Raw genomic sequence first — 11,154 nt, 5'->3', positions numbered from 1 at the left:
AAAAAAAAAAAAAAAAAAAAAAAAAAAAAAAAACCAATGACATTCTTCACAGAAATGGAGAAAACAATCTTACCTCTTACCTTTCATATGGAAAAACAAAAGACCCCGAATAGCCAAAGCAATCCTGAGCAAAAAAAAAAAAAAAAAGCCAGAGGCATAAATCGGCCTGACTTCAAATTATACTACAAAACTGTTGTAACCAAGACAGTGATTTTTTGGAAGCTTACACACCAGTTGTTTTGTAGAATGTTCCTCAATATGGGTTTTCTATTTATCTCCCAGGCTTAAAAAAAAATGGTTCAGATTTTACATTTTTGGCAGGAAAAAACTAATATGTGTTTATAGCGTTTTCCAATAGTAGGCAGATAATGTTAATTAGTCTCATTATTGTTGATACTAATGTGGATCCCTTGATTAAGGTGTTGCCTCCCAGATATCTTTATTTTAAAATTATTATTTTTCACTAATGTAATTTTTGTGAAAATATTTTAAAAGTACTGTAGAACTATCTTCTTATTGTTAAACTTTCAGCCACTCATCATTGCATCCATTGATTATTTTACCTGACTCACATGTAAATACTATATTTTTATCAATAGTTGAAAATGTGCTGTTCTAACTGCATCATTCCTCTGATATTTGTTAGTTGGCTTTACTGTGAGGATGGGCTTTGTCTATCTTTCTATCTATATAATCTACCAATATGGACTCATGGATATTTTTCATTCAATGGGTTATAACAATTACTACCTTTATTTATGCTATGATTAAATTCTCCTAGATTTGAACCCTTCCAGCTGATTCCTGTGCCCTTTCAACATGTTCTTATATATATATATTTTTAGCACTTTTTTGCATTGGGTTTAGCAGGAGGTTCTAGATTCATCTGTAACATTTCCTAACTCAGTTTGAATCATTTAATTCACTGAAAAGGTCTGGCTCCTCTTAGTGGAAAATTGTATTTCAAAGCAATATCTTTTTTATGGACCTATAATAATATTTTTTATGACAGTTGTTGCCCAATTTCTCCTATCCTCATTTTAAAAGGAGAGCATATAATTTAGTACACTACACAAAATGTTGCAGGGCATAATGAATTATTAAACTTATTTATTAAAGCCTAATACAGCCTTACTGACCTCCTTTAGAGATCTAAATCTATTTTAGTAGGTTAACATTAGCATCAAAGACAGTGAAATTAATAGCATTCAGTAGTTTACTTTTAGGCAAAACTATATACGCCCAGAACTTTATTATCCTTTTTATACTTTTTCCTTTTACTTCCTATTAAGTTCATTATGGACCCTTAGTAATTTTAGACTTACAGATTAAAAATTCAAGATCCACTTGGTTTACTGTGTGAAAAAGGTGGCACCTACTACATATGAGATTTTGACACCAAGTTTAGAAAAGATTGTTAGAAAAAAATAAATTTTTGTTCAAAAAACTATAGTGATAATACTCTGAAACACATGGCCATTATGATTATTGTTAATAATTTGTTTGAATAATTTTCCATTATTTACTATACACATATTTTCATATATATAATTAAAAATTATATGAGGCAGCATTTTTATCTATTTCTTTCATTTAGAATCATCTAATTCATATTTTTCATGCCAAAATATTTCTCTGCAAAATCCTTCAGTTACATACAATTTTACTGCATACTGATTTTTAAATTTATGTAATATATTACCGCTAATTAGATTGTGTGCAATATACTGCTACGGTGACAATATTTTATACATATATCTTTGTGTATATTTTATTAAATTCTTATAGTAAATTTCTAGACATGGAAGTTCTCAATCAAATCCTCTTCCTCTCTCATCATTACCATCTTCCTCCTCTGTCTCTATCCATCTAAAAAGCAAACAAGCAAAACAATCAAGGTACATCATCTGCTGCTTGAAACCACCCAACAGGAAAGAGTCTCCTAATTTAGCAATCAGAACACTATACTCTCAAGTTCACCTTTCCTGCGAGGTTCTCCTACTTCTAACTTTTCAGCTTTTAACATGCAGGCTCTGACTGGTGCATTGGTCCTATTTTAATATACTTCAGTCAAACCTGGAATAAAATTCACTGATCACAACTTTATGGGATCCAGATGTTGTCTGTGGAAGTAGCTATCTCAACACCTGTTATTCAGGATAAACATTTTTCTTCTCAACACCTATTTGTGACCTAAGAAGTACTCTGTTACCCGGAGAAGTGACATTTGGAATTACTTGATTTTTCAAAGGGACATTATCTAAACACATATATGACTTTACCCATAGTCATCATAACTTAAATAATGTTATAATTAACACCACAGCTCTTAAATACAAAATACTGCATAACTGTGATGTCTTTTTCTTACTCAGGGCCAAAGCATGTTTTCTACAGAGCTAACATATGCCTGGGTAAGTATAAATTATAACTTTTATGATGATGGATATATTTTTAATTCATGTTTGTTAATGATTTTATTTTTTAATGATTTTATTTTTATGTTCATGAAAGTAGAATGAATTTAGTAACATAAAAAATTTGGATATTATTGTATATCCCTTTGCAGAATATCAGACTTAGTTAATTGTAAATCTGAGGCAGGCCTACACGGAGCTGGAAATTGCATATAGATCATTCAAAAATACTAGTGTCATTACACGCTGTGCTTATTCACTACCTCATTGCATAATCCGGAGGGGTGGCTCAGAGAACAGCAATGACATAGGGCTCCTCCTTATTAGAGGGATTCACCTGTATATGTATAACTACTTACCATAGAAAGGAAGGTAATAGTCTACTTATCTTCCCTATGCCTCATTAAAAGTCTAAGTAATTGGAAGTCTATAGAGGGTCTTTTCTATTTTAGGGACTTAGTGGAGATTCATATGAGGAGGCTCTTCAAGTCCCTATTAAATATATAGGCTTGGTCAACAATAACTGCAAAAATAGCTATATTCTTACTTTGAAGATCTGTTACATGCTCAAGTTCTAATATAAAATGAGCAGAGGATTAAGACCAAATATCATTCATGGGAACTGAAGTGCCTACAGTTATAAAATTGTGGTGGGTGAGTTATATGTTTTACACATCTTTACCTCTCTTATAATAACTAGTATAGAACTAGATGAAACAGGAACTCAAAAATGTTAGCCAAATGAGTTGTTTTTTGTTTTAAAAATACACATACCGAGCATCTTCTATTAATCTGTTTTTATCTATTACCCAAGATATGCTTTCTGATTTACTAGAACAAAAATTCTCAAATAGAATTTGATAATTTAAACACTCAATTTTTAAAATGCTGTGAACAGTCCATATAATTTAAAATGTACTGTTTCTATTGAATAGGCTTGAATAAGCTTAAACATGCACTACACTGTGTCTGCAGAAAACAATGACAATCCATGAATGGATTAGTGTCTTATGCCTGCTTTGAATGTGTAACATGAGATGATGGTTACAGCATAATTGCGTTATTGAAAAATTACTGTATAACAAAGTAATGTAAAGTTGGAGGAGACTTTCAAGATACACAAGGTAATGTTTTGAGCTTTTCTGAACATCAACATAAGAAAGGAATAAATAATGTGGGCAGTGGCCCTTTAAGAGAAATGGTTAAGGCAAAACTGACAGTCCTAGAATCCTGTTTTCCTATAAATATGAATGCATTTGAGAAGGTTTATATAAATGCACAGAAAGAATATTCCTGTAATGTGTAAAATGGACATAGGAACAGCTTGACTTTTTACGTTAGCCATCTTAGCCTCTGAATTAATAAATCCTATACCTTATCTCAGTGACATCAATTTATGGCGCTGTCAACTTTCAGTAGGAGAGAACAGATCTATGGTTACCGGAGGTGGGAAAGGACTAGGAAAGGGGGTTAGTAAGAAAGTGGATAAGGGATACAATGAAAAATTACTGCTCAGTGACATCAATTTATGGCGCTGTCAACTTTCAGTAGGAGAGAACAGATCTATGGTTACTGGAGGTGGGAAAGGACTAGGAAAGGGGGTTAGTAAGAAAGTGGGTAAGGGATACAATGAAAAATTACTATTTGTAATGATGAACATGCTAATAATGCTTTTTGATCATCACACATTGTAAACAAATACTGACAGTCAACTCTGTATCCCATAAATATGTGTAATCAATTACATTTCAATTATAAAATGAATTTTAAAAATTAACATGAAAATAACAGTGAATGAACACTAAAACCCTTTAGAGGGTGGAACACTGAAATATAAAAAAAAAATATGGAGATGCCTAACTAGAATTATTCCTTCCCAATATAGTCAATAAATTATAGCAGCTCAGAAAACAATGGTTTGTTTGGTCAGTATTTGCAACACTCCACCCAGGCAATCCTGTCACTGAGTTCGGGAACTTTATCCTATTTCTTCAACTCTGCTCAGCAGTGTTGGCACTCATTGTATCCTATTGTGTGGTAGGACAAATCATGTATCAACACAATAATTTATGAGTCAAAAATTTTCCATACAGAGGGTGATGGCCAAGAAAAGCTTTAAAAAGATCTAAGTAAATTTCAAACTTACCTCTTACACTGTTCAACAAGGAAAATAACTTCTTGCAAGCAACTGCCACAAGATTTTTATTTTTCAGTAACAGAAGTTTCTCTGAATGTGATTATCTTTGAGCTCGGATACACACACGCATACACACACACAAATCTTTTACATCTTTCGCTCTTTCGGCTATATGAGACGATTATCTAGAGACAATGCCTGCATATGAAGCCCTCATACTTCTTAGTGGCTTCTTAATAGAGTTGGGCAACTTTGCATGACCAGCACCCATCCACATTGGGAGGTGGTAAGGAAAAAGTTGCTGAAAGATCAGAGGACCCCCTGCCCCAGCACAGCAGGCAGAAGCTCCCAGAGCTTGGGGTGCGGTTATCTAGATGTCTCTTCTGTTTCCTGGAACACAAACCTTGAGTTAGAAAGAACTCAGGATATGCCATCCGGGAGTATCACTCCTCTCTGCATAGCCACAGCAATTTCTGCTGCCATTCTGACTACTTCAACTACCCGTACTGAAAACCATCTCACAGTACAAAGGAATATCTTATGCAAAAGGTATAGGCACTGGATATAATATAATCTGATTTAGGATAAACCCTTCAGAGGTTAGTTACATAATACAAGAACCTCAAGCAGGCTCCAGAGGAACAAATCCCAGATTCAGAGCATTTACTGCACCTGCTCAAAGGTGCAAATGGTACCAAAGCAGAATAAAAAGATCTAAATTGAACACCCAGGAGTAAAGGTTATATTCAGAATTAGGTAAGATGTAAATTCCCAGCAGGATTACAATACATCATTCCTCTCCATCTTCTCCCTAAGGAGGAATAAAAAGGTTTCCTGAATATTCTCTCTGGAGAAGGTTGTTTCTGTCCTTGGAGGATAATTAGAGGGAAAAGGCAAAACACATCTTGGCATCAGACTGTATCCACACAGGTTTACAAATATCTCAAGAGTAGAATGCCTTAGAGAGATATCACATATTACAGAATCCAAACACTTAAAATTATTATAGTTTTCTGAGTTCATGCGGCTCTTTAGTCCCCATGAATATCTGTGAGAGTTTGGGACTTTCAGATAGTTAAGTGGTGGTTCCCAGAGAAACTGTTATGACAACCATGACAGGGAATATATCCTCATAATCCAGAATGTATCTCTGTGCACAGTTGGGCATAGAGTTTATATAGAGGAAGAAATATAATAGCCAGAAACAACAATATTGAGACCTCACTGTGTTTCAGAAAATGTGCCACAGGCTTTACATAAATTACATATATTTTTTAAAATAATTTATTTTTTTATTTGTTATGTATATTCATGGGATACAAAGCTGATTGTCACCACTCATGCCAAGATGTGATGGCCAGATCCATACTGGCAGCATGCCCATTACCACAAATTGTGATTATATCCCATGTCCCCATACAAAGCTGATTGTCACCACTCATGCCAAGATGTGATGGCCAGATCCATACTGGCAGCATGCCCATTACCACAAATTGTGATTATATCCCATGTCCCCCACCCAATTATCCCCGACCTCCCTCCTGATCCCCTTTCCCCCCCACTCCACTTTATATCCCCAGGTATGCTCTTTTGCTCTGCAAGTCCAGCACACCACTGTGGTCTTTCTTTCCTTCCTTCTTTCTCTATTAGCTCCCACTTATGAGTGAGCACATGCAGTGCTTATCCCTCTGTGCTTTGCTTATTTCACTCAACATAAGTTTCCCCAAGCTCATCCATGTTGCAAATGGGTGAATTTCATTTTTATGGCTGAGTAGTATTCCATGGTGGATATATACCACATTTTCCTTATCCAATCATACATCGATGGACATTTAGGCTGGTTCCACATCGTGCCTACTGTAAACAGAGCTGCAATGAACATGGGAGTGCAGGTATCTCTTCGACATGAAGATTTCCATTCCTTTGTGTATAAACTCAGAAGTGAGATTGCTGGATCATATGGAAGATCTATCTGCAGTTTTTGAGAAACTCCATACTGTTTTCTATAGTGGTTGTACTAATTTACAGTCCCACCAACAGTGCAGGAGTCTTTCCTTCTCTCCACACCCTCGCCAGCATTTGTTATTCTCTGTCCTTTTGATTATAGCCAGTCTAACTGGGGTGAGGTGATCTCTCAATGTGGTTTTAATTTGCATTTCCCTGATGACTAGTGACGTCGAGCATTTTTTCATGGACCTGTTCATCATTTGTATGTCTTCCTTTGAAAAATGTCTATTCAGTTCCTTCGCCCATTTTCGAATTGGGTTATTTGTTTTTGATGGTGTAATTGCTTGAATTCCTTGTATACTATGGATATTAATTCTTTGACAGATGCACACTTAGCAAAAATTTTCTCCCACTTTGTTAGTTGTCTTTTCAGTCTGTTGATTGTTTCCTTTGCTGTGCAGAAACTCTTTAGTTTGATATAGTCCCACTTGTTTATTTTTCTTTTTCTGCTTGTGCTATCAAGCACAGGTTCATAGAGTCTGTGCCCAGACCTGGTTCCTGAAGTGTTTCATCTATATTTTCCCTTAGTGATTTCACAGGTTCGGGTCTTATATTTAAGTCTTTAATCCATTTTGAGTTGATTTTAGCATTTGGTAAGTAGTGCATGTCTAGTTACATTCTTCTGCATATGGATATCCAATTTTCCCAGCACCACTTATTAAAGAGGCAATCTTTCCCCCAATGTATGTTTTTGTTGCCTTTGTCAAATATCAGATGGCAGTAAGTCTGAGGGGTGATTTCTGGGTTCTCTATTCTGCTCCACTGGTCTCAGTGTCTACTTTTTGCCAGTAACATGCTGTTTGGATTACTGTAGCTGTTTAGTACAATTGATGTTAGGTAGTATTATGTCTCCAGCTTTCTTTATTTTTCTCTCAGGATTACTTTGGCTCTTTGGGATCCTTTGTTGTTCCATATTAATGTTATGATTTTTTTTCCATTTCTATGAAGAATGTCACTGGTATTTTGATGGGGATTGCATTGAATCTGTAGTTCACTTTGGGTAATATAACATTTTCACAATGTTAATTCTTCCAATCCAAGAACATGGAATGTTTTTCCATCCTTTTGTGTCTTCTTTTATTTCTTTCAGTACTGGTTTGTAGCTCTCATTGTAGAGATTTTTCCCCTCCTTGGTTAAATTGATTCCCAGGTTTTTTATTTTTTTCATGGATGTCGTAAGTGGGCTTACTTTCTTGATTTCTCTTTCTGTTACCTCATTATTGGATATTATAAGTGCAACTGATTGGAGGCATTTAGTTTGTATCCTGCAATGTTACTGAAATTATTAACCAGCTCTATGAGTTTTTTGATAGAGACTTTAAGTCTTTCTACATATACTTCATGTCATATTCAAGTTGAGACAGTTTGACTTCATCATTTCCAGTCTGGATACCCTTTATTTCTTAGTCTTACCTGATTGCTCTGGCTAGTACCTCCAGTACTGTGTTAACTAGAAGTGGTGAGAGTGGGCATCCTTGCCTTGTTCCTGTTCTTAAGGGAAAAGCCTTCAGTTTTTCCTTATTCAGATGATACTAGCAGTGGACTTGTCATAGATGGCTTTTATTGTGTTGAGCTACTTTCCTTCTATACCTAATCTGTTGAGTATCTTTGTCATGAAGGGATGTTGAATTTTGTCAAATGTTTTTTCAGCATCTACTGAGATAATCTTATGTTTTAGTCCTTGATTTTGTTGATGTGGTGTATCTCATTTATTGACTCACATATTGGTGAACCATCCTTGCATCTCTTGGATGAATCCCACTTGATCATGGTGTATAATTTTTTTGATTTGTTGCTGTATTATGATTGGTTATAGATCAATAAAACAAAAAGTTGGTTTTTTGAGAAGATAAATAAAATAGACAAACCATTAGCTAGGTTTACAAACAAAAGAAGAGAGAATACCCAAATAACATACATCAGAAATGAAAAGGGAGACATTGCAACCAATACCACAGAAATACAAGAATCATTTGAGATTATTATAGACAATTGTATGACAACAAATATGAAAACCTGGAAGTTATGGATAAGTTTCTGGACACGTACAAACTACCCAGACTGAACTAAGAAGAGACAGAAAACCTGAACAGACCAATAACAAGCAACAAGATTGAAGTGGTAATCAATCTTCTAACAAAAAAAGGCCCATGTCCAGATGGCTTTACAGCTGAATTCTACCAAACCTCTAAACAGGAATCAATACCAATTCTCCTCAAACTATTCCAAAAAAATTGAAAAGGAAGCCATTCTCCTAAAGTCCTTCTATGAGGCCAACATAACTCTGATACCAAAACCAGTAAAGACACAACAAAAAAAAGAAAATTGCAGGCCAATATCTTTAATGAACATAGATGTATCATATATTTTAATCTAATCAATACCCTCATTTTGCAGCTGTGCTTACTCTAGTTTAAATAAACCAAGTCAGTGATTCCTTAATCTGGGAGGCTTAAGATCAGGTGAAATTTTCTGGGAATTAAAAGTTTATGTTTTCAATAATTTGAGATATAATTAGTCATTTTCTTTCACTCTTATTCTCTCATGGGAGCTTTCCAAAGGCAATGTGACATTTGAAATTGAAACAGATTGGGTGCAGGAGGAAATACACAAATCTAACCACCTTATAAGACAGACAATAAAGAATTTTACTCTAATGTAAAGAAATGTTACCTTCTCACTCTATTTGGTTTGTGAAAGATAGCTATTTTTAATAACCATGTTATATATAATCACACAATGAGAATATTATCTTTAAATGAATTAAAAGTATATGTTTTTAAATGATGTTTTAATTTATAATATGATAAATATCAACATATAATCACATAAGCAAAATTTCTTTAAGTCCTCCGGAATTTTTAAAAGTCCAAAGCAGTCTTGAAACCAAATAACTAAATTGTATCAACAAACTAGCAAGGGCAAGAGCTACAGTAGAATGATGTTCCTCTGATTCCAAAGTACACTGCTTTTCTATTGCTTCCCTAACAAATTAACACTAACGTGACCATATAAAACAACACATATTTTTTTCTTTGTTGATTTTATTTTTGTTTTTCTTTTTAAGACCAGATTGAACTTTTATCTATTTTTTATTTTAATTCTGTTAAGATAGATAACAAAAATTTTAAATTGTTGGAGATATTTTTTTCAAATTTATTTACATTGACAGAAAATTGTACACATTTATTACGTACAACACCATGTTTTATTTTATATGTGCACTGTGAAATGATTAAATCTAGATAATTAACATACGCATTATCTCATATAGTTATCATCTTTGTGGTGAGCAGACTTAGCATCTACTCTGTGAGAATTTTTCAAGACTATAGTGCATTGTCATTAACGATAGTCGCCTTGCTGTACAATAGATCTCTCGAATTAATTTCTGCTACCTAAATGTATATTTGTATCCTTTGAGCTACCCCAAACCCCAACTGCCCAGCCTCTGGTAACCACCATACTATTCTCTATTTGTATGAGAAACTTTTCAGAAATCCATGGATGAGTGAGATCATGTGGTATTTGTCTTTCTGTGCCTGGCTTATTTCACTTACCATAATGTTTTCTAGGATCGTCCATGTTGTTACAAATGACAGAATTTTATTCTTTTCCATGGCTCATTAGTACTCTCAAAAGAAAGTTGCTTGTATTACAACTCCTGACAAATGGAGCCATGAAAGAAGGATTTCTCATCCACATATGCCTGATAACAAGAACTGTTACAAAGGACTCTGTAAAGACACAGTTTGCCCAAAAGCCATCGCAACCTTAATTTAAAAAATGCTTTTACAAGGACAACTGCCAAGCAACTGCCTATCTAACGTTGGAGTGGTGTCACCTTTGTCATTGAACTATGTGGTCAAAGATAATTATTCAAAAACAATTATGTAATCCTCCCTCATTTTTCTTTTAAAACCCTTTGCCTTCTTTTACCTCCCTGAATTCACGCATAGTTTCCTATAGCATATGTATTACCATTGTAATGCCCTATTCCTAAATAAATGTTATTTTCCTTTAGAGAGGCTCTCTATGCTTGTTATTTAGGATGACGACAGTACTAATTTACATTTATACAAAGAGTATGCAAGTGTTCTTTACATCTTTTTCCTCCACATCCTTGCCAACACATTATTTTTTGTTTTTTTGATAGTAACCATTCTGACAAGAGTGAAGTGATATCTTATTGTGGTTTTAATTTGCATTTTTATGGTCAATTGTGTTTGTGAGCATTTTTTCAAACACATCTTGGCCATTTGTATGTCTTCTGGAGAAATGTCTATTGAGATCTTTTGCTCATTTTTAAATCAGATTATTTGTTCTCTTGCTATTGAGTTGTTTGAGTTCCTTACATATTTCGGTTATTAATCCCTTATCAGATGTGTAGTTTGCTAATATTTTCTCCCACTCTGTAGCATGTCATTTTGTTTTGTAAATTTTTTCTTGTGCTGTTCAGAAGCTTTTCAGTTTGATTTAAGCCAATTTGTTTACTTTTTCTTTTGTTGCCTGTGCTTATTCATAAAGTCTACCCACTCCTACTTCCTGAAGTGTTTCCCCTACGTTTTCTTTTTTTCTTTTTTTTTTTTTTTT

The sequence above is a fragment of the Galeopterus variegatus genome, unplaced genomic scaffold, assembly GCF_000696425.1.
Source record: "Galeopterus variegatus unplaced genomic scaffold, G_variegatus-3.0.2 Scaffold9367, whole genome shotgun sequence".
NCBI classification, from domain to species: Eukaryota; Metazoa; Chordata; class Mammalia; order Dermoptera; family Cynocephalidae; genus Galeopterus; species Galeopterus variegatus.
This window is presented reverse-complemented; position numbering follows the sequence as displayed.